Source organism: Myodes glareolus, chromosome 18, assembly GCF_982192425.1.
Source record: "Myodes glareolus chromosome 18, mMyoGla1.1, whole genome shotgun sequence".
Taxonomy (NCBI): domain Eukaryota; kingdom Metazoa; phylum Chordata; class Mammalia; order Rodentia; family Cricetidae; genus Myodes; species Myodes glareolus.
Window position 1 is genome coordinate 18,405,296 of NC_142043.1, and position 20,197 is coordinate 18,425,492.

General features: G+C 37.8%; 1 non-coding gene across 1 annotated transcript; it reads right to left on the reverse strand.

Moving 5' to 3' along the window:
• Window positions 1-19,879: 19,879 nt before the first annotated feature.
• Window positions 19,880-19,942, reverse strand: LOC146890731 (small nucleolar RNA SNORD29). Its single transcript, XR_014998482.2, has one exon. It is a non-coding gene; the product is annotated as a small nucleolar RNA SNORD29 (small nucleolar RNA).
• Between the last annotated feature and the right edge of the window lie 255 nt (window positions 19,943-20,197).

Below are 20,197 nucleotides of genomic sequence, written 5' to 3' on the forward strand. Positions count from 1 at the left end.
AGACCTACAGAATATGACACAAGATTTTAAGAACTTAGACTTTTCTCAACAGTGAGACATGTCTGCTTCCGGCAGCACCAGTTACTTCAGAGAGGTGGATAGACATTGAAGAAACTTGTTACATAATTTACATTCAATGTTACAAGGCTAGCCATTTGGGCAAGAAACTGTTCTTGCCTGGATTGCTTGATGGTATGCTGTATGAACTGAACATGCAAGGCCCACGGAAAAGTGACAGCTGAACTTTCCAAAAGATGGGATGGTCCCTCAGGGTTCCTGCTTCACAGAGGAAACTACAAGACATTCTATAGGACACAGAAGATACTGACTGACAAACTGCCAATATAGGCAATACAGTTTTTCAAATTTCCTGCTTGATGGAAAAATCTGCCAGATACTATTGGCCTGTAGACTGAAGATGGATGCCACAAAATTACAAAACTTTGGGTAGCTGTTAAGTCAGCAAGATATCTCTGTCAATTCTAGAGTGGCTTATAAAGCCCTTTCCATTTACATAGGTAATATTATATCCTTCTGGGATCTTTGATGGAGTTGAAGACAAGTAGTTATAGTTTTCCTTAGTTATGATAAGATAAATTAGATATGAAACTTTAGACTCACAAAGATAACATAGATAAAATATTGTAACTATAATTCTTGCTTGATACGTGTTTTGTTATATATATAATTTTACTATGTTAAAGTTAAAATCTTCTATTTTATTTGGACAGAAAAGGGGAGATGATGTGGAATTCCCCTTTGTATGCTGTGAATATGTGTTATTACAATTGGTTAATAAAGACATTGATTCAGCCAATGGCTTAGCAGAATATAGCAAGGAAGGAATTTCAAGCAGAGATAAAAGAAGAAAGAATTAGGAGTCAGAGAGATGTCATGTAGCTGCCACAGGAGACAGATGCTAGGACCTTAGCCAGTAAGCCACAGCCTCATGGCAATACACAGAAAAATAGAAATGGGTTAATTTAAGATGGAAGAGCTAGGTAGGAATATGCCTAAGCCATTGGCCAAGCAGCGCTGTAATAAATATATTTTCTGTGTGATTATTTGGGTCTGGGTAGCCAGGAATGAAAGAGAACTTTCCCCATTAAATGAAGCAGGAACAAATGGCACAGTTCCTCTTCTTAGAAAGTGTAGAATCTTTCTACAATAAATTATAAGGATTTTGAGGTCAAGGACTATATTTCGTAAAGACTATCTTGCCTATGATAATGTTATGTGAATATAAGGAATAAATGATTCATGATGGAATTTTTTGTTCGCAATTTTTTAATACATAAAATCTCTGAAGCTACCACTGTGTGAATTATAATGTAGAGTCAAGTTCATTTGGAAAAATTCCAAGTTTGAGTGAATAACTATAATGAAGACCAGTGAATTGATCTCCAGCCAACACATAACCTCATAATGTTTATTTCATTATTTCTCCTTTTTTGATGTTCATTACATCAGTTACATCTTTTATCACTTGTTTAATTAGAGAATGGGCATGGGAATAAGTAGAAAATTTTGTGACTCTCCTACCTATAATTATGGCTGTTAGTTGGAAAATCTTTTTTTATCTAAGTCACTGATTTGATTCCAAATGGTGGGGGCATAATACTGGAAATAGTACGAGCCTAGAGTTTTGGAGACTTGAGTTTTTGCCTTAGTTCTTTTATTAGTTCATCACGTGAATAATACAATCCAATCCCTCTCTTTCAGTCATAAGGTTCTTATGAGTAAAATGGGTGGGTTGGACTAGTGTTTTCTAATTTCTAGAAAAACAAGACCTTGGTGGTTGTCTAGAATGAAAAAAGCAGAATACTATCATCTGCAAAGCTAACCCTTAAGGTTATCACAGTCTTTCAGAAAAGATTACTGAATTCTTTGAGATAATATGTAAGTTGTATGTAAACTGTGACAGATCAAAATTATTGGGAACTCAGAAGAAGCCTGGAAAGCAGGGGTCTGAGAGTAAATAAGCACATGATTTGGAATCACAGGTTTTCTGCCATGTGGCATTGCCAGCCACAGTTTTGAAGTCATTCTGGGAAACAGCCCAATAGGATTGTTTTCCAGTATGCTAAGAGCACATTAGTATTTATCTTTTATTATATATGAACATTTCCAGATAGGAGGGGTCTTTCTTTAATTTTATATAAGGCAGGTAAATAATAAATATCTATAGAATGAGAGAATTAGAAAAACTTTTCTTGTGTTCTCAGTTTCTGTTTCAGGGAATCATGATGAAACAAGTGGAATGTAACAGCCAACATGTAAAAAAAAGACAAACCAATGCATTTTATTCTTAGTGTGGCATAGTGGCTAAGTAGGAGACTCTCCTGATGGACTTACTGGGAGCTATGCTTGTAAAGTGGCATTTTGTAAAGCTTTCTTGAGGCCTCTCATTTCTCAACACATTGTGCTCCAACTACAGCTACTGTAAGAATTATTTGTTTGTAAATAACTACAAAAACAAATCTTTTGTCCAAAATATAAATTGAAAGGTTTTAGTTGTGTTTCCAATCTTGTTTGCTTCCCTTTCATTCTTGGCCACCTTTTTTCTATTACACTGTATTTGCAAAGTAATGTAAGGTAAAATGAAGTAATACCGTGAGCATCAAAGACTAGGCATAATTGGAAGCCTGCAGATGTGTGAATCACTCATGAGTTCCATTACCTGATAACATCTGGATGTGTTACACGTGAGTACACTGAATTTTCTTAGGTTTTAAAATTTAAGAATTAAAAGTCTATCTTCAGTTTGTGCTTATTTTGTAGGCTTCATTGTCATCTGTTTGAAGATGATTCATTTATATTAGCTAATGGTGTTGTAAATTATTTTAACTTTATAAAATATCATGGCATCATTGAAACACATGTAGAAAAATTGTTTTGTGTTATGATTTTATTTGGCTCTTCTCATAGTTGTTCTTGATAAAAATATTTTCATATTGTGTGTTATAGAGGGAGAAGCTAAGAAAGGGGCTAAGAATTAATTAAAAAGTGATTAATCAATCTTTCTTCATTTTAGGCTCATTAAAAATATTTTATAATAAAGACAAACTAGGCTCATTCCTATTTGTGATTAAACCACTGTTTCTCAAGGGGTAGACTCTGCTCCACCTGTAACTTTAACTAAAAATGGCTCTGTACTGCTTGTTTCAGAAAATGACAGCTATGCGTTTGTTTCAAACCATCTTGAACCCTACCTTTACTTCAAAAGGTTGTTAAGACTGCCTTGTTCTTACCACTATGTATTCATGTGTTTGTTTTAGGAGGTCACTATGACTAACTTGTTATGCTTATATCTGCTTCTGTAACTCCACCCAATCTGCCTGTCAAATTCCCCATTTGAAACCCCACCCCTGAGCTATAAAAACCTTGTCTTCCTCGTGTCAATTGTTGAGCTCTTGAACCCTGCTTTTGGAGATAGACAGCACATGTATATGAATAAAAACACTTGCTTCAATCAACTGATGTCCTCAATTTAATTTTGGCATGATGATTTAGGTTGGTGATATTTCTTCTTACATCTTTGGGATTAACAGAAGCAGTGAGATTGGCTAAGATTCATATAGATAAGCAGAATGCACCATTCCAGTACACTCTAAAATCATGCAAATTTATTAAGTACTACGTGATGAAAAAATGTTGGAAAATAAACTGTTATTTCATTGTTTATAAGCAAATGGCAAGTTGTCAGTCAAATAATTTGATAACAGTTACAAATTCAAATACAATACCAGTCCGGGTGGTGGTGGATGCCTTTAATCTAGGGACTTGGGAGGCAGAGGCAGGCAGATCTCTTTGAGTTAGAGGCCAGGCTGGTCTACGAGAACTAGTTCCAGGACAGGCTCCAAAGCCACAGAGAAACCCTGTCTCAAAAAATAAAATGGAAAATAACCAAAAAAAAGCCAAATACAATACCAAGTATTTCCATTCTTTTTACTTTTAAATTGTTCCTTTTCAAAAATAATTATTTCATTAACCACTTGAGAATTTCATACAACATATGTATTTTGATCTTAGTTGTCATCCTCCACGTACTCCTCCCAGAGACCCTCATCTACTTTCCTTCCATTCAATTTCACGCATTTTCATTATTTCTCTCCCTTCCTCCATTCCCCTCTGATAAAAAATCCCATTCATTCTAGTTTATGCTGGCCTACTGCTTGCAGGCTCCTGGGAGTTGCTCTGGGATATGGCTGATATGCCAGGAGTCATACCATAAAAGAAAACCTTTTTTTCCCAAATGTCCAGTCTTGAGCCAAAGACCTCATATTCTATGATACTAATCTATCACTGAGTTATGTTCCCAGTCTTTAAAGTGAATCTTGATACACAGTCATGTGCCTTAAGCTACTATGTCTAGTCCCAACTACATGTATTTGTGCTGTTGGTTTCAGGAAATTTTGGCTGCTCATAAAGCTAGGGAGGACTAAGGATAAGTCTCTGTCTCTATCTCTATCTATCATCTATCTATCTATCTACCTTCCTATCTATCTATCTACCTACCTACCTACCTACCTATACTCTTTTAAGGGTTCATTTATTCCTTTATGTGTGTATGCTACATGTTCTTTATCCACTAATCATCTTATGTTTCATGTAATTAAATTTTTGTTTATCTTTAGTCACCATACCAATAATAGGTTCCTTTGTGGAATTTAATGCATGATTTTGTTGATTTTTCTCCCCCATTTGTCTTCCCACCCTTCTCTACTTTCACTTCTACCCCTACATGTACTCTTTCTGTTTTCATGTCATTTGTGTTCTATTGCAAACCTCTTCCTCAAAATCCTCTTCTGTGAATCCATTTTAGTCACTCACCATGTGCACATATATATGAATTAAACCTCCACACAGATTTCTGCGGTAGTTGCACCAGTTGATACTTCTTCCAGATGTAAATGGATACAGCTTTCCCCAAATCTTCACCAGTAGTTGTCATTTGTTTTTGTTTTATGATGGTTATGCTGACTGAATTAAGATAGAATCTCAAATTCACATTTTCCTGATACCTAAGGATACTGAACATTTAAGAAAATCTTTTTGGTCACTGTATTTCTACTTTTCATAATATTTCAGCTCATTTGCTGAATTGTTAAATGGTAACTTTAGTTTTTATTGTTTAGCTTTAGTACTTTTACTATATGCTACATATTAGGGCCTTATTTGAAATAAAATAGCTGATGACAAATTTCTTCCCAAAATATAGTCTGTCTTTTCATTCTCCTGAGTTTTTTTTGTTTTGTGGACAATTTATTAATTAAATACATTCTTATTTGCCAAGTTTTGGGTTTATTCCATATGCTGCTGAAGTACTATTCAGAAAATTCTTGCCTATGCTTATGTCTTGAAGTATTTTGTTTATCTTTTTCTCTAGAAATTTCAGTATTGCAGGTTTTAAATTTGGTTTTCGATTCATTTGGAATTGAATTTTATGCAGGTCAAGAGACATGGATCTAATTTAATTATTTTGTAGGCAGATATCCAATTTGGTCAGAAATATTTGGTCAATCGGCTGTTTTTGTTATTTATCCCTCTGATGTATGTTTCTGACATCTTAGTCAAATATTATGTGGTTAAAGTTGTATAGAATTAAGTCTCAATCTGCTATTCTTTTACACTGGTCTACATTTTTGCCTTTGTGCCAATATTTTGTTGTCTTTGTTTCTATGGCTCTGTAATATAATTTGAGGTTTTGTATTGTGATACTTCCAGCAGTGTTCTTTCTACTTAGAATTACTTTAGCTATCTATGATCCTTTGTGTTTTTATATGAGTTTTACAAATGTTTTTCCTGAATCTTAGGACAGTGGTCCTTGAAATTCTGAGATTTCATTGAACTTTTAGGTTGCTTTGGGTGGTGTAATATACTTTCACATATTTGTTCTGCTTATTTCTGTTTATTTGTCAGCATTTCAAGTTTTTCATTGTAGTAGTTAAAATTTGTTGTGAATGGACAGTTTCATATGTTTTTCCTCAGGAAGTTTGTCACTGATACCAATGACTAAGAAATTATTTTTTTATATGTTGATTTGTATCTGCAACTTTACTTAAAGAGTTTATTAAATCTAAATGTTTTCTGTCAGTGTCTGTATTGTCTTTTGAACATAAACTCATGCTGTCTGCAAGCAGGGAAAATTTTGTTTCTTCTTTCCTATTTGTTTCCATTTTATATTCCTTTTGTCTCATTGCTCTAACTAAGCAATGTACTGAATAAGAGTAGAATGGACCAACCTTGTCTCATCCTATGTTTAGAAGGAAATGTTTTCACTGTTTCTGTAGTGTAGTATAATGTTGCCTTAGGTTTGCTTTATTTAACTTTCAGTATTGTGCATTGTTTGCGTCTATCACTAATTTCTTCATGACTCTTATCATGAAGGAATATAAGACATGATCAAGGACTTTTTCTGCAGTTAACAAAATGATCCTGTGATTTCTGCCTGCCCTATACATCTTTCTATCTTTCTTTCTCTCTATCTGGGCCAGGCATCACACCCAACAGTAGATGGCCAACACAAAACAAACTCAATGACGTTTTTGAAGGCTCTTCATCTCATAATGTTTCATTGTGGCTTTTTTAAAAAAAAAATCTTACATTTTTTTGAGTACATAATATGGTTACTGGTTTTATGTTTTTATGGGATTTTTCCCATAAAATCCCAAAATAAAATAGAGATGTCTCTGCATCTCTATATATTTATGGTTCCTTTTCTTTGACTCTTTTTTTGTTTGTCTTGCCATATTTTAGTTTGTCTGATTTTATTTAACCTTATGTTACTAGTATGTTTTTAGATGACTCTTTGTATTTTAATGAGAGGAAGAAAAAGGAAGAACATGGATTTGGGTGGGTGGGAACTGGGAAGAATCTAGAAGGAGTTGGGGGAGGGGGGAACCATGATCAGAACATATTGTATAAAAAAAGCTATTTTCAAAGAAATATAAGAGAAAGAGTGGTGTTTAGAGTCTGAAAGACAAACTAAAATCATGTGTGTTGGCTTCTCCAAGAGTCACCCTCATGTCTATTTATATGGTATATTATATTACTTAATTTTCCTATGCTAACCAACCTTACATGTTTGGAATGAAACCAACTTAGTCATAATGTGAGATCTTTCCAGTATGTTCCTGAATTCAATTTGCAAGCATTTTATTATGAATTTTTACACCTAATGTTTATCAGAAAAATTATTCTGCAGTTTCCTTATTTGCTATGTTTTATCTAATTTTGGTATGAGGTCACATTGTTTCCATAGAATGAGTTTGGTCGTATTCTTCCATTTCTAATTTGTGGAGGAGCTTGAGAAGTATTGATGCTTAGGCTTTTTGTGTGTGGGGGGGAGACTTTTAATTACTGCATCAATAACATTCTTTGTTTTGTGTCTGTTAAAATTGCTTATTTCATCTGGATTTGATTTTTGTAGCTAATACAAGTTTAGAAATATATCTATTTCTTTTATTTTTCAGGGTTTTGGGAATTGTTCAAAGCCTTCCCTAATAATCCTCTGGACTGGAGTCTCTTCTAACAACTCCTCTTTTATCTCTAATTTTATTATTTTGTGTCTTCTTTTTGTTAGTTTGGCTAACGATTGGTCAATCCTGTTAATCTTTTCAAAAAATTAACTATTTGTTGTTTGAGTGCAAGTATTTTCTTTGTCTGCCTTAATCTCTATTACTTCTTGTTGTCTGCTGCATTTGCCGCCTCTTCCTCCTCTTCTACCTTTGTCTTGAAGTGTATCATTTGCTATTTATCTGCATTCTTTTTCTTATTTTTAAATGGGAGCCCTTATAGCCACAAACTTTCTGTCTTAAAACTGCCTTGCATAAAGCTCACAGATATTTATTTTCAGGGTTTAAAATATATTAGTCCACGATTTTCTTGCTTTTAAGATAGCCAAGGTAAGTTCTAATAATATTCTGATGGTTTGCCTGTGTATTTAGGGTTGATATTATCCCCTCAAAGCTATTCTACTTGTTTTACTTGATTATCATTCTGACAACTGCTTTACTTTTGGGTTTTCATTGCTGTGCACAAACACCATGACTGTAGGCAAGGAAACGGTTTATTTTTGCTTACAATTGTAGTCCACCAGTCAGAGCAGACTCTCACGGCAGGAAGAAAGAGGAAAGAACTGAAATAAGCACTATGGAGGAACACTTCTTACTGGTTTATTACCTTGACTTGCTCATCCCGTTTTGTGTGTGTATGTGTGTGTGTGTGTGTGTGTGTGTGTGTGTGTGTGTGTAGATGCATATAAATATGTACATATAAATTATATATCTATCAAGAGAATGATCCACAAGCTTGCCAACAGGACAATCTGATGGGGATATTTTCTCAGTTGAGTTTCACTTTTCCTCAATGAGTCTAACTTATATCATAAGAGTCTCAATTGCGATATGTCATGGAGAAGTTACTCTCGTCATATCTATTTAGAGTTTAGTTCTTATGCTTGGATGTTGATTTCGTCCTTTTGGTTTGGGTAATTTACAAGTATAATTTATAAATAATTTGTGTATATGAATTGACTTTATCTCTGATACTTCTACCTCACAAAATCTTAGACTTAAGTCCAGTGCTCCATTGTGGGTCTCTGTCTCTATCTCCATCCATTGCCTGATGAAGGTTCTGTGGTGATATGCAAAACATTCATCAGTATGGCTATGGGACAAGACCAGTTCAGGCAACTCTCCTCTGCTGCCAAAGGAACAATCTGGGGACCTCCCCTTGGACCTGGGAACCCCTCTAGAATCAAGTCTCTTGCAAGCCCTAAAATGGCTCTCTTAGTTGAGATATTTACTTCCATGCTCCCATATCCATCCTTCCTCCATCCCACCCTTCCCATTCCCCCAATCTTGTCTACTTCCAATATCCAGGAGGATAACTATATGATTTTCTTCAGGTTCACCTTCTTATTTAGCTTCTCTAGGATCACGAATTATAGGCCCAAAGACCTTTAATTATGGCTAGAATCCACTTATGTGTGAGTACATACCATATTCCTCTTTTTGGGTCTGGGTTACCTCACTCAGTAAAGCGTTTTCTATTTCCATCCATTTGCATGCAAAATTCAAGATGTCATTATTTTTTACTGCTGAGTAAAACTCTAATGTGCATATGTTCCACACCTTCTTTAACCATTCTTCTATTGAGGGGCACCTAGGTTGTTTCCATGTTCTGGCTATTACAAATAGTGCTGCTATGAACATAGTTGAACAAATGCTTTTGTAGTATGATAGGGCATCTCTTGGGTATATTCCCAGGAGTGGAATTGCTGGAGCACTGGACTAAGCTCCCTAGGTCCAAACGAGGAGCAAAAGGAGGGAGGATGTGAGCAAGGAAGTCAGTATCACGAGGGGTGCGTCCACCCACTGAGACGGTGGGACTGATCTAATGGGAGCTCACCGAGGCCAGCTGGACTGGGAGTGATGGAGCATGTGATTAAAATGGACACTCTGAACATGGCTGACAATGAAGGCTGACTGAGAAGCCAAGGACAATGTCACTGGGTTTTTATTCTACTGCATGGACTGACTTTGTGGGAGCCTGTTTGTTAGATGTTCAGCTTTATAGACCCGTATGGAGGGAGGAGGACCTTGGACTTCCCATGGAGCAGGGAACCCTGACTGCTCTTAAGATTAGAGAGGGAGGGGGATATGGGAAGGGGGAGGTGGGGAGGGGAAGGGAAAAGGGAGGCGGGGAAGAGGTGGAAATTTTTACTAAATAACTTAATTTAAAAAATCCTAGACTTAATCTCTTGAATGTATCCCTGACTTCCTGAAAATTTTGTTCATGTCTGTTTTTTCTTTTTATAGGTTTGAGTATATTGTGTTTTTAACTTTTCTTTGTCTCTTTGGTCTTGACTGTTGATGCTTCCTGGCATGTTTTTTGTTTGCTTTCTTTTTTTAGTTGTTTATTTCATATCTAGAACTTCTGGGTTTTTTTCTTTTTTTATTGCTAAATTCTTGCTAAAATTTTCTTCACCCAGTTAATTTTTCTTACATTTTGATTGCTTTCTTTTCTAGGTCCTGATTTGTTCATCTGCTTCTTTGTGTTATCTATATAGTCAAGGATCCCCTTTAAAAGCCAAGCTGTGAATTATTTCTCAGATATTTTAACTAGTTTCTTTCATTTCCATTACTGAGTTGTAAAGTTATAGATGTGGTAATATGAGTAGTTATCAAATGTGCTTTGTGCTGTTTGGATGCATTTTGCCTACATTTGGAGATTGATATATCTTCCAGTTTTAATTTCTCCTCCTCTTTACTGTTTTGATTTGTTGTCTTATGTGAGTCTTTCTGGAAGGTTTTGTTCACTAGGAATTACATTTCCTACTGTTGCTTATAGAAAGAGATGATTGTAGTCCCATTAGCAGTTCCAACATTAATTGGCAGTGGGATATACCTGTGCACATCAATTGTGTCTATAATAGGGTTCAAAGACGGAGGTGTTTGGGTATACGATGGAGAAAAATAGTTTATTGATGCAAACAGCATTAATATTAGTAGTGAAATAAAAGAGTGAAGGGGAAAGAAAGACATGAGTGTCAGAGAAGTCCCTGACTTGGAGTCATGAGAGCTGGTAGATACTATTGTGTACTTAGAAATGTGGAAAGGAAGATGACTTCCATGGGTGTTGAAAGGGAAGGACTAAACAGAAACGACCTTGTTTATGAGATAAAATCAATACACAGTAGCTCAACAGTTAAAATACCACATTATGAATAATAATAAAAATGTAAATGCTAAAAAGTTGAAAAAAATCAGCAGTGACATGACATGGGAATATTGTCCTTACTAAGGAGTGCACCAGTATTTTCTTGCCACTGGGATTCTATGATTTATTCTACTTTTGCATGAGTATTTGGTTTAGTCTATGCAGTTGGAGGGGAGACTTGCTAATCTCAGTAATCCCAACAAAGTAAATCACGGTGTCATGGTGCCCTTCCAAGTGAGGATTCCTAATTGTAGACTGCTTTCTCCCAGAATTTCCTGGCCAGAGTCTCCCCTTTCTCTTAACATATTACAGTCTTGCCTCTGTAGAATTAATGATTCAGCTTTCCAAGACATAATTGTCTGGGATGTGGGGACTGAAGGGATATGGAATGTCAGCCCAATGGAAGGTCTGACTACCTGAGTACCTTTGTCTAGGTTTGAACACGGCTCTGGGTTATGGTGGTCCTTGGAATTGGGGGTGGGGAAAAAGATGATTGCCTCTTGCAATCTAATCTGCCTCAGATTCAGGTTCCTTGACCATCCATCTTCCACGTGTATTGCTATCACCCAGCTCCTATCCATTCTCAGTATTTGCTTTCCCATAGCTCAGACCTTCTCTCTCTAAACCTCCTAGGGCCTTTCCTATGAGAAGATCACTGATAGTCACAGTTAATGCTCATCAGGTTAGGTGTGGAAACTGCTGCTGGCTGCAGCATCTGCAGTGACAGCAACAACAGAGCCCACTAGGCAGCCATCCCTTGTCATGGACCACTGGTGCTGGTCACTGAGACAGGAGTCAGAAGAATAACTTCATCTGGAAGCACAGCAACTGAATGACTTCATCTCTTTACAGTTACTTACACTTAGATACAGCTTTAAATACTTCCCCTCCCCCAGAAAGCCAGCAGCTAATTATTATGATTGAGGTGATTACTTTGATTTCTGAGGATTTTGTTATCCTGTAATAGAATCTGGGTGTGAAATTAATGTGTAATTGAACAAGGCTGCACAATCAGGACTAATTACCCTGGCTTACTAGAGAAGTCTTAGCCAGTGTTGGCTGCTTCTGTATTGCTGTTTCAGTCAGGAATATTTGAAAGGCCACTGGACAGAGAAGAAAGTACTGGGAGAATGAAAAAAACAAACCATGACATCAGAGAACTGGGACGAAGCTTCCTTGAGAGCCTGGAGGTGAAGAGTCCTGTAGTTCTGATTCCCATCAGTCTGTCAGCACTGGCTAGCCTGTAACCACATTTTTATTGGCTTGCACAAAAATGAAAAAAGTTTAGAGGACATTAAAAGCAGACCAGTGACTAAAATATTTAAATTATTATTTTTTTTCCTGAAATTATGAAATTTTTGTTTTAATTGGGAAGGATTATTCCTTTTGTGAACTAATCGTTTGTAATAGTACATATTGAAGTCCTTAAAATGTTGTTGACTGGCAAAGCAGAATCTCACTCTTGCCAAATTTAAAAGGATTGTGCTCTATGGCAACATGTGGAAAGGTGCACTCATGATCATCTACTGAATTTTAAAACATGTGATTGCATATCTATTCTCTGTGTCCTCCACAGCAGAATCTTTGTGCTCTGACTTACAATGCATTGTGGCTTCTTCCCATTTGAAGAGGGAAGCGTTGACCCCACAGTTCTTGAAATGACTCTTCCATTAGAGGCCCAGGCTCTCCGAAACTCACTTTTAGAAGCACTGATTTTGACCAGGTTGTCCAATTTAAACCTTCACACTCTTGATGCTTTATGATGGAACACTCTTTGCGGTGAGGACTGTTTTATGCACTGTAGGCTGATCAGTATCTAATGTATCTATGTAAGCAATGTTAACAACATCCACCAGTTGGAACTGTGAGAAAATGAATGCTTACAGTTGGATGTCTTCTTAAGGGGCAAACCCACTCCTAATGGAGAATCCCTAGTGTTGAAAACAAACTGACACACTGAATGAAAATGGGGAGCGTTGGATTGTGGAGCACGAAGCTTTGCTTTATTTTGCTTATTTTGAAGCCTGAAATTCTACTACCTTTCCTCTGTTTAGACTAAGCTTCAGCCTTGAAGGAAATGAAGGTCTCAGCTAAAGTGCAAAGAGAAACAGAATGAGATAAGGTTCAGCTTCCAATCTCTCAAGGACCAGATCCTTGATTAAACAAGGGATTTGGAAGAATGCTTTGCTAGCCTGTTTTACCTGGCATGGGATGTGAATCCCAAACCCTCTGGGCTGGAAGAGATCTGCTTGAGATTTTGAAAAGGAAGCATGGGTGTTAGTTGAGGTGTTTGATACCCATGTGTAGGGTGAGGGAGCAGGACAAAAATTTTTTTAAGTGAAGAGCCCTTTGCGTCCAGAAGGATCTTCCCAGTTACTTCTCAGTCAATTCTGATATGGAAGGGGGGTCTGTCCAAGGATCAAACAGGAACAATACATGGGGATAATGGGGGTGATTCCATCACGGGGTGAAACTGATAAAATCTTAATGTCACCCCTAGGGGAGGAGGGTGAAGTAAAACCAGAAACGTGAAAGCAACTATGCAGAATGGAACTTAGGTGGAAATTAATACTTTTTTTTTTTTAAATTTCCACTGTTAGGGTTTCTATCTCTGCAATGAAACAGCATGGATCAAATTTCTTTTCTTTTTCTTTTTTTATCTTTCTTTTTAAAATTTTTTTATTTTTTTCCATTCAATTATTTACACTTCCTTCCCTCCTCCCAATCCCCTCCCGTTCCCCCACACAGCCTCCTCCCTCTCCCACCCTGCTTGAGAGAGGGCCAAGAACCCTGCCCTGTGGGAAGTCCAAGGCCCTCCTCCCTACATCCAGGCCTAGGAAGCTGTGCATCCATATAGACTAGGGTCCCAAAAAACCAGAACATGCCGTAAAAACAAGTCCCAGTGCCTTTATCAATGGCTTCTCAGTCAGCCCCCATTGTTAGCCACAATCAGAGAGTTTGGTTTGATCACATGCTCATTCAGACCTGGTCCAGCTGGATTTGGTGAGCTCCCATTAGAACAGTCACACTGCCTCAGTTGGTGGACCAACCCCTCACGGTCCTGACTTCCTTGCTTGTCTTCTTCCTCCTTCTGCCTTTCAATTGGACCTTGGGAACTCAGTCCGTTGCTCTGATGGGGGTCTCTGTCTCTATCTCCATCCATCGCCAGACGAAGATTCTATGGTGATATTTGAGATAATCATCAGCATGATAGTGGGGTAAGGACAGTTAATGCACCCTCTCCTCTGCTGTCCAAGGACCTAGCTGGGGACATCCCCATGGACACCTGGGATCCCCTGTAGAGCCAAGTCTCTTGCCAACCGTAAAATGGATCCCTTAATGTAGGTATCTTCTTCCCTGCTTCTATATCCACCCTTCCTCCATCTCCACCCTCCCACTCCCCCAAGCTCTTGCCAGTCCCAGGTGGGGGTGAGGTTGGGGGAAGGGAAGAGAAGGAGAGGGAAGGGAGAAGGGAAGGACTGCCAAATTTCTATATCACCATTCATCATCAGAAGAAGTTTGTGCAGGAAGGAACTCAAACAGGCAGAATCTGGAGGCAGGAGCTAATGCAGAGACAACAGAGGGCTTGCTCTTCTTGACTTGCTCAGTCTGCTTTCTTATGGAATGCAGGGCCACCCTCCCAAGAATGACCCGACACATAATACACTTGTCTTTACAACATCAATAACTAGCTAAGAAAACGCCCTATGTGCTTGCCTGCAGCTTGATATTATGGAGACATTTTCTCAATAGAGGTTCTCTCCTCTCAGATGACATTAGCTCGTGTCAAGTTGATAAAAAACTATCTAGTCTACACACCTTTCATATGTTCCAAGGTCCTGAAAGTGAAATCATCTAATAGGTGAAACACCTTCATTCAAGCAGATTAAATATTTGAAAACACACATGTTTGGGATAAAAGCTAAATTCACCAGTCTTAGCATTTAGCGAATAAAACAGAATCAAGATAACTGGAAATAAATGTCATTCAGATTTAAAAGTCTCTAGTCTACTTTTGAATACTCCTGTAAATAAGACGGACTTATGCATAGCAGTCCAGACATCGAGCAGATAGGTGATAAAATATATATAGTGAAGTATTAATTATAGATTCTGTATAGTAGTTTAGTCATTCATTGGGCAGTCCTTACTCTTTCTATACATAATACTCATGTCGACAAAACAAAGGATTAAGTCACTCTTTGTGTTAATCATACTTTGGTATTTGGGTTGAGTTATATAGCAATAGAAATATTTGGAATTGTATAATTTTATATAATATATTGTATACACATGTATAATATGTACACGACTGTCAACAAGAGAAAGTCAAGTGTCTATTCGGCTTCCCTCCACACTGCTCCCAGCTGCTCCACACAATCTAGAAACCTTCTTAGGGCTATCTGGCATTACCCCCGTTTGTCCTCTTATGTGTCTCGTATTTCACAGCACCCTCTGGAATTTTCTAATAATTGTACAGTAGTGGGCTGTGGTTTATCATCTTGAGCTGACACACTTTGTGGGGGAGAACGTAAATAAAAATACTTCTCACCCCATCAAGGCTTTTGAAACATAAATTAGGATTCCTCATCCTTATTTGCTGCTGATGAGTCTTTAAAGGCAAAGTTAAAACAAAATTCTTGAACCAGCAAACTTGCTTCTACAAGTACAAAGGAATTTCAGTAGTAGCCCCAGGAAAGAATGGATGAAACTGTCAGTCACAGAGAAGAATTTAAGGTGGGGGGAAAGTGGTGATTCGTCAAGTGGGAGAATTCAAATGCTGCGGCATGTCACTGACCCCGGTACTGAATCTCACATTCTCTGAAACCCTAAAGATAGGGGATGACGATGTGCTTCCATTAAGAGCCATGAAAAAGCATTCATGCCCAACACGTTCATTCCAAGCAGCAGCATCCATCAGATGTAGGAATACTGAGCTTTGAGGACTACTAGCCTGCAGCCTTTCTGAATGTTTGTAAGATGTTTGAAAACTGAAGCACAATTAATGTACAATAAAAATCCATAGATTTTAAATATTCAATTTGGTCAAGCTTGGTTGTAAAATTTTATCCTTATTAAATATCTATGGTGAACTTAATACTTATTTTTAGTAGGGCTGGGGATGTAGACTGATGGAGTGCTTATCTAGTATGTGTGAGGAACTCAGTTTGACTCATAGAACCATAAAAAGCCAAGTATTTTTTTTTTTTACAGAATAGGATTGGATATTTATTACTTAAAGGAGAAAGAGAGTGGGGGGGGAGAAGGAGAAGAGAAAGGAGAGGAAAAAGACAGGAGGAGGGGCGAGGAGATACGCGCACCCCAAGAGAGGACAGTAAGAGATCCAAGATCAAAGCCAAGTATTTTTAGGTATCTTGTTATGAATAGTGGTATAAAATGAACATCAGGCATTCTGAGCGATTATCTGAAGTGGCACATGCTGGTGAATCAACTTTGATATGATACATTTTCAGGGGAGTACTAAAACTAGTTTACAATAGATGTTTTAAATTTATATGCTTTGAAAATCATGAAACAAGGGGAGTTTTGACCAATAGATTATATGAAATTAAGCTTCATTGTATTTGGCAAAGAATAAACCTCTCCAATAATGTTTTATTGTTTCCAGAACTCCCAAGAACAAAAATTCTGCTTCTTAAAGGAGAAAATTGGCAACTACCATGGTGCTCGCAGTAGCCTTTGCTTAGAGGACCCCTACCTCCTGGCATTGCCCCAGTGAGTCTGCTACCTGAGAAGACATTTTCAGGCATGGTACAGAGCCTGGCATTGTACTGCCTTGTCTTAAATGTTCTGGGCTAGACTCTTATACTGTGTTTAACAGATCCTCAATTCAAATGAAACATTACATATACAACTATCCTGTGGAATTTACTGCATGGGTAATCTACATCCTTTATCTAATCTATTCTCCTAAGTGAACTAGCTCCTGAATTCCATCCCTGAGATCTATATGTTATTTGGAGAAAACCAGTTCCCCAGAGTTCTCTGGCCTATGTATACAAACTTGAAAGCATGCATGCAATGCAAAAATGTAACAAAATACAGATATTTCTTATTAAATGAAATATATGTGGGACTGGAGAGATGGCTCAGTGGTTAAGAGCACTCACTGCTCTTCCAGAAGACCCAGATTCAATTCCCAGCACTCACATGGTGGTTCACAGGTGACTGTATCTTCAGTTTTATGGGATCCAACATCCTCACATAGACATTACTCTGGGCAAAACATTGTGCATAAAATACAAATGAATTAAAAAATTTAAGAAAATAAATATATGCTGAGATAGACTGGTAGGCTTTGGAATTCAGAAAACAAATCGTGGCTTCTCTACTGTTCACTTACACTGTCTTGGCTCTAGAATTTTGTGCACAGAGTCTGAGAAAGCCACACAATTAAGGAAAAGACAAACAATGATATTGGTTTGCGACAGTGCAAAGTTTCTTGATAAACTCATATCAACGATAGTTATTTAGTTATTTCAATAGTATCTTTCCAATAAGGTTTAATTTGAGATAATACTTAAAAAGTTCTTGTGCCAGTTTTAGCTCAATAAATAGTCTTCCTAACTACCAAGCCATTTATAGAGGACAGACTATTATTTCAGGATGAATTACCATGATCTTTCTTGGTCATTTGACCAGCATTTTTGTTTGCCTTGCTTTTCACAAATTCTGTTGTGGAAGGTACCTGGAGAGATTTTCCCTGCAGGACATCTTGAATTATTCCGATTTCCCCCTTGCTTTCAGAAGTGTCTATTTCCAGGGGAGACAACCCAGATGCAGATTATAAACTTGCATAATGGACCTGCTCATGTGGAGAAAACCTGTGGTTTCCTGGCAGTGAACTTGGTTACACCAAGGCAAGAATGGCCCTTGAGCAGAGCTGGAGCAGAAACAGTTTTCTCCGTATGAGCCCTGCACAAACCAATGGACGGCCACCGCACAGGTGGAGGCTTGTGTTTGAGGGCCATTGAGCCTCACCCATTTCCCTAACGCATCATAATTAAACACCTGTGCTAAATCACTTCTCAGAGCTCCAATGTGGAGATGTGCTTGATCCTGCACCGTTCCTGGTGTTTCCCATCTTCCACTCGGGAGGGCGGCCTCGAGGCTAGGCTTCGGTTCCCTTCCTCCCACGGAAACATTTCTTCCTGAGTAGTAGACATCCGGACTTTTCAAGGACACGAGTGAACGAAAATCCCTTTTGTGCATGTGGAAGGAATGACTGTTTTCTCAACATTAGCAGTGATTAAAGTACATTGTGCAGCAGGGAAATCACACGAAAACAGTGGTTTTAGTTTACTTGTCTTTAAAAGCCATCAGTGTGGAAGAGAGAATGCGGCGAGTTTTGGATGGAATTGGCGGTGGGAATGCCAACTATGCATTGCCTTGCTGAAGCAGTGTGGCTATGCATCACACAGATTAGCACAGTGGTCTTTTGGCTTGTCACACCCACAGTGGCAATTGACATCAGGACTGCACAGTGCTTCTCTTTCATCTTCAACAACAGACAACAAACCGGTTTGGCCCTGGGCAAAAAGGGTGGCTTGAGTGATGTCTATCTTTAACTTGAATCGCTTCCTTTTCTAGGTGGAAGCTTCACATATTGGATACTTCGTCTCAGGGCTCTTTAAGTCATTCTCCCTGACAAAACACAAAGTAATCCCAACTACTGGGTACTGTTTGTTGAATCTCTCTCTCTCTCTCTCTCTCTCTCTCTCTCTCTCTCTCTCTCTCTCTCTCTCTCTCTCTTTCCTTTCTATCATCTATGCAAACTGATTAAGGCACATTTTTCTGAGTCCTTTGCTGTAGATGAATGAATTCACACAAGAGAGGTGAGATTGTTTTTATCATGCCCTATGGACGTAGCATCACAGTTGAGTTGCATCCAGAAAATGTTCGAGACTAAAGTTTATGCACTTTTTATTTAAAAAGAGAATCTCTCTGTCTGGGCTTTGTATTTGGTCACTTTTCCAGCACCTACTCTGAAGAAAATGTGTTTTCTAAACTAGGTACTTTTATTTTAACCTGTAATTTCTAACAACCAGTGAAATGCATGGAAGGGGATATCCCCTTTCCAAAAATATAGAAGTGGGCGATCCTTTTGCAGACACCATGTATGAGGGAAATTTCCCAGGCCTTTTTAATTTTATCACAGCAAGTGACAAACAGTAGGGAGAGTTCTATACTCAAAATATTCTCCTACCTGTGAACCTTGCCCCCATCCTATCTCCAGAAAACCTTACAATTCTACATCATAGGAAAAGCTAGACTAAAACATCATGATTGTGAGTTTCCTGATGGAATACTGCAATTTCCTATTTTAGAAACCAATTGCTCTAATTCCATTCAGATACCCTGTCTCTGAAGCTCTTCCTAAAAATAGTTACCCCATATTTTTATATTTTTTCCAGGATTTAATGCTATTACCTTGATTTCATGGAGACATGGTTAAAGCATCACATCTCCATCGTGTTTTGCAGAAACACAGATTTGCATTTGTGTTCAGAGAATTTTGCTCATATTACGGATCCTTTTAAATTCTCTAGCTTGCTTACCCATTATTTCCTTTCTAAATAAAAAACAAATATTTTACTGACCTCTTCTATTACTTAACAAATATTGTTTCTCCTTTCTTAGAAAGAAAAAAGGTTGGTTTTTTTTTTAATGGTCAGCTCTTTCTTAATCTTTTATTTCTTTCCTTATTTCTATCTTGAAGCTTTGTTAATGTTTTCTCCTGACCACACACTATTCTTGTTGCCTACCGGCATCTCCGTCTCAGATCTCTATTTTGAGTTCTGGAACAGCACAACTACATGCTTACTGTTTTATTAAAAGACTAAAGAACAGATTTATTGGGAAAATGAAGATTACACCCAATCTTGCATAGTTAAATTTCAGAAGGATCAGAAATATCCTGATGTTTTTGAAGACTTGGATTCCATTTGCATGCACCTACTTACTTCCTCAGATCTCACCTCACCCTGGACTTAAGTGAGGAGACGGCTTAATTTTTGTGGTCTCATCCCTTGGCTCTAGGCATGATGCTAAATTTCTAAAGCAAGTATTTTGCTGCTAACCAGACCTAGAAAAAGAGGAAAACGGTGTGTATATCTCCCAAGTCTATCCTAGAGGTTCTCAGGTGTTCTTGTGCTCTCATTGACCGTCATAGTGAGCTGGTTTGATTCATCAGAGGCCAATACGTACTGATGGTATCTCTTGAATATACTACCCAATCTCCAAATTCATCGTGAATGTGTTTGTCACATCCCCTGTGTTTCCCCCTGCATCACATTCCTGGTCCTCGTTAAAAACATGCTGTGCATCTAGATTTTCATGGTGGACATTGAGAAGTCTTTCTATATTATTTAAATTCCCTCTTTTCTTGCCATAGCACTTTCTTATCGATCTTTCCTCCTACTTATAATTTTTAAAAATTTTAGTCTTATTG